The following is a 5,246-nucleotide window of genomic DNA, read 5'->3' as shown; positions in this document are numbered from 1 at the left end:
GCCGGCATAACAGAATTCAACCTAAGGAGCGAGCGAAGGACATCGACGTCGGACCTCTCTAAGCATAGTAATACGGTATATCAAATTCAAGGCATTGCTAAAATCAACCAGAAGCATAGACATGCTTCTCACCTCTCCCTTGGCCTCGACCAACCTGTTGACAACATGGAGAATAGCCTCACTCCCGTTAGGCACACCCACCCCAAACTAAAAATCCTCAAGATAACTACCAACCTCCTTCCCGATCACGACAGCAGCGACCTTGGATGCAAGTCTCCTCCAAATCGTCCCAACAACAATAGGGCGGATACCCCCTCCAGGCTTAAGCAAAGGCGTAAGAGGGGCACTAGCAATAAACTCACCCAAAGAAGCAGGACACTTACCAGCAAGTAACAGATTAACCACCGCAGTAATAGAGGTGGCTAAGTCATCAGCCACTGCAACAGCAGCCTTTCCAAGCGCATCCACAACATGCTGGGCCTGTAAACCATCACGCCCACAGGAGGTTCCCTTGGGGAAACTATGAATCCTGCTTAAAACAACATCTTTATTATTATTATTATTATTATTATTATTATTACTACGGAGTATTATTATTATTATTATTATTATTATTATTATTATTATTATTATTATTATTACTACTACGGAGTATTATTATTATTATTATTAATATTAATAATACAATTCAAAAGTTTCAAGACAGTCAATTGCACTATCTTGCCATATATTACATATTTACATTGGAACCGATCATACAATCTACACTCCAGGTGTAGTGATTAAAGGAAAAATTGGCAAGATTTGTATGCACATAATATCACTATCACTTAGGGGTTTTCATGGGTGGTTAACCGTCCTGAAACTTGATTCGGTTCGGTAACCGAAAATTTCGGTTCGGCATCTTCATGAACCTTAACCGTACCGTTTAAACGGTTAACCGCGGTTTCGGTACGGTTACCCGGTTAACCATAAACTGCTATTCAAATTTTTATTTCTATTTTGGATCGCATTTACCGTATTAATTTTTTTACAAGAAATAAATTTTTTAAATACAAGATCAAGTCAAACAAAAATAAGTCCAAACAACGTCAAAAATTACACAATGTCATCATGTTCAAACAAAATTACGAAGTCACGTACTCATTTTTGCAATTATGGTCTAATGGGCTAAGAGCCTAAGAAGTAAGTACCTAATTGAGCTAGCAGCGCACAAACAAACATTTTATTACTAAAATACTTTACCTACTTCCTCCGTTTCTGAAAGTTCTTTACGCTTAGGAATATGTGTCCAAAATATGAAAATTTTGACTGTAAATTCTCACTATTATATACATCAAAACTTTACATGTAAGATCTTGTTAGATTGGTCTTGGTATGTGTTTTCACAATATCAACTTTTTATATTTTTTCCACATACGAAATTGGATATATTAGTAATTAAATATTGCATTGGAGTTCGTGCAAATAGTAACTGTAAAGAACTTTCTGAAACGGAGGTAGTATAATTTAGTGATTTTGTCACCTCCAACTAAATTAAATTGAATAATTCTTTTAAAAAAATCTGGTTTTTCCGGTTAATCGTTTTGTCAAAATTTGTAACCGTAATCGACCCGTTTAACCCTTAATTTTTTCGGTTCGGTTATCGTAACCGCTTACATTATTTTTCGGTTCGGTTACCGCCAGTGTAGTCCCATTTTTCCGGTTTTCGGTATGGTTCGCGGTTACGGTGTTTTATGAACACCCCTGCTATCACTTTGACCAATATGTATCTCTCTATGCCTCTGAGTGGGTTATAACTGTGTACAAATCAAATCATAAATGTGCAACATGTCTTGGTAATATAGACAAAAGTTGGCGTATACCTTTGCAATTACCATTATAGGGATCAACTTATAAATTCAATTTTTGTAGTTTGTCCAACTTACTCCAATTCTTCTCCCCCTAAGTTGGTAAAACAACTCAAATATAGGGGCATCAAGATTCTTAACCAACTTAGTATTTAATTGTGCAACATATTTCATTTCTTTGGGAGGATCATATTCAACACAATTTATCTCTTCTAGAGAGTATTATCCATGGGGAGTATATTGTGCAGTTATTTATCATTTTTTTTCTTTATTCTTGTGCTGACTGATAATATCCCATCAAGAGATTGTTATATAAACATAAATAACTTTTATGTAATTCCACTAGATGGTGATCTTCTGGATCCCCAAAAAATTTAATAGTGATAGTTACTCAAAAAATTTCACTTAAAAGTTATTTTGGTGAGCTTCCAGTCACCTAAAAGTGAATAACATATAAGCTATTGTGATGAACTTCTGGTCACTTATTACATGTTCACATACAAAGTTGTTCAAAACTAATATATAATCTCTTGAAATTATCTTCAAAATAAATTAACTATTAAAATCACAATCCAAATATAGCTCAATCTCAATGTTATGTCTTGCCATTCAATTAATTTCATATATATATAACATGAGAGAGCTTCAGTACATTATTTCTTTCATATCAAATGAAACTTCAGGTTTCCATAACGGGTAATCATTAAACCCGGATGGCCTAATTTAATTATCACATCCAATCACTTTTCCGAATTAAAATTATGGTCGGTTTTCCAATGCTAGTGATCACTTTATTAGACATACTTTATGCATGGCCATGAATATGATGTGATTTAAGAACACCAACATGCATTTCTTTAGGATGGTACTATTCTAATAATATATAATTATCATGTGGCCACCTTTATTAAATAAATCATTGATATTTAGGCTAATGTATGTACCAAACTGACCATCAATGTATTTTGTTATTCATGTGCAAGGGTTACATAAAATAATGAAATAAATATTATCTCCCCCTAACCCTTGCATATGGGGGTATGCAATTAATCTAACAACCTCTAAAACTCTTGCACCTTTTAAGCCATAAATTCTTTTGGCAATGTCATGTATCAAGCAAAGTAAAATTATTCTTATAAAACTCTTACCTATTTCTCTTGTCCAATTATAATAATCTTTATATTAAAAATTCTTAAAAGTATGGGCATAATTGATTATATTTTTCAACTGAGTTGCACACAGTGTCATGCTCAATTTCTTAAACTCATAAAACAATTTCTTGCTCAAATAGATATTATATACTCATGTTTGCAATTCTTATGAACTTTTTGTGAATTATAAAAGAACATCATGCAAATATAATTATTATTCTTTCAAGTATGCAATTTCCCATTAACTTATGGGAAGGAGCTAGTAAGTCTAGTTAGCTATGAATCACCAATTCTCAGCCAGAGTTTGGTATCAAGAATATCCACCCAACAGACAATATATAAGCTATTCAAAATATTTTTGCATATTTTTTTCATGATATTGCGCTTACGAGGTCACATTAGTTATGTTAATGGTTGATAATCTAGTCGATATACTATAGAAAATATTAGAAATTTTAGGTCGTGTACAGGTCTTCCTATTATTCTCAGGGGTTTTGGGTCCTTCGTAAGTTTAAGGAGCTTCAGGTCCATGTTTACGAGAATTTCATGTTCAATTTACACATCAATCTAATTACTCAACTTCATGTAGGTACATAATACAATGTATAATTGAATTAAATCAACACATCGATACTAAAAACATGATAATATGTTTCATAATAGTATTAACACATAAGTATACTAATAACATGACCATGGATCGAATTCCTACAGGTTGGTCTGAGGAATTGCAATGGATGGTGCAACACCAAAATTCCAATTCTTTGTTGAGTCATGTGTATATATTGAGCATATCGGTGATAGTATACCTAATCTGGAAAGAAAGAAATGCTAGACGTTTTACACCTTTGAAGAAGGAACCTCCTAGCCTTGTAAAGCAAACTCAAACTTTGGTTTACATTAGGTGCCTGCAGGTGAAGAAGTTAGAAGGCTTTGTGCCTTAAGCTTGTTTGTTTGTTTGTTTTGTGTTGCCTTTGCTGTTGTTACAGTCAGGCTTGTGTTTGTACTCTTGGTTGTACTTGACTAATTTGGTATTAATAAAGCTCTATTTTACCAAAAAAAAAATAACATGACCATGGTACTAAGTTAATTAAAATACATGTACGTGAACAAAATTTGGAATTTCTAGCCCAAAAAAGTAAGGGAGCAAGCAATTATAGAGCATTATCTCGCAAGTTACTAGTATTACACTGCTTGTCTTACATATTTTGTAAGAAATCATAAGTATGTCATATATTAATCAATTAGTTATTGTCATTACTGAAGGAAATGTGTCCTTCACCCAAGGTGCATTAGTCTAATACCAAGGTTCAGATTAATTATGAACAATTAATTCAGTGAGATCAAGTGATCGGAACAACTAGCTGGAGCAATGCTTCCAATCAGTGAGTTCTAATCTATATTAGGCTCACAGCTTACTCTTGACTGAACCTATAAGGTCACACCATTGGCATGTAACAGATCACCGGATTAAATGAATCGGAAATTCATTTAATAGCTTTTCGGGAAATTAGTTCGGAAAACATAATTATACGATTAAACATTGGATCGTGAAATCGTATATCGTATTGCGTATATTCGTAAGCTAGGCGAGACGAATAATCGTATCGTACGACATTGGATCTTCAACTACAAACGATAAATAAATTGTCGAACAATTATCTTGGAGTCTTATTGGTATGAGTTAGTTCTCTCTGTCTTTTTTCATGGAAACCATTACGAGTTACCCATGGATGCAGTATCACTAGTATAATATAATCTTCACTGCCCTTCTACTTCTCATTTAATTTTCTTTTGGAGGATTCCATCTGCTATGATTATTAGTACACTTCCCGCCTTGTATAAATTTTCTTTATCAAACATTTGAGAACCATGCCAAGTCATCGTAGTTTCTTATATGATAAGTCATCACATTGCAAAAGCATATACATATTTTTATGTCGTGATCCGAATATTTTTTTGCAAAAAAGTACATTGCAGTTAAAGGTAGTTTTAAAAATATAATCTTGCATCTTCTCTTTTTTACATCTTGGAAGTATCTTGGCAAATCCTTTCAACTATAAGTGTAATGTAGTAATAGCTATATTGCAAAGCTTTTTATCTAAATGATTTTTTACAGGCTGATGTATACCTTTCTCATTGACCAATCCAATGTTTTTTTTTTATCTTATTGCTCAAGAAAGGTTCTATAACTATAAGCAATTGAATTCACAAAATACGCCACCTTAAGACAATCACATACCTC

Source organism: Spinacia oleracea, chromosome 4 (assembly GCF_020520425.1).
Source record: "Spinacia oleracea cultivar Varoflay chromosome 4, BTI_SOV_V1, whole genome shotgun sequence".
Lineage (NCBI taxonomy): Eukaryota > Viridiplantae > Streptophyta > Magnoliopsida > Caryophyllales > Amaranthaceae > Spinacia > Spinacia oleracea.
The sequence above is the reverse complement of the archived record's forward strand: the minus strand, read 5'-3'. Positions refer to the sequence as shown.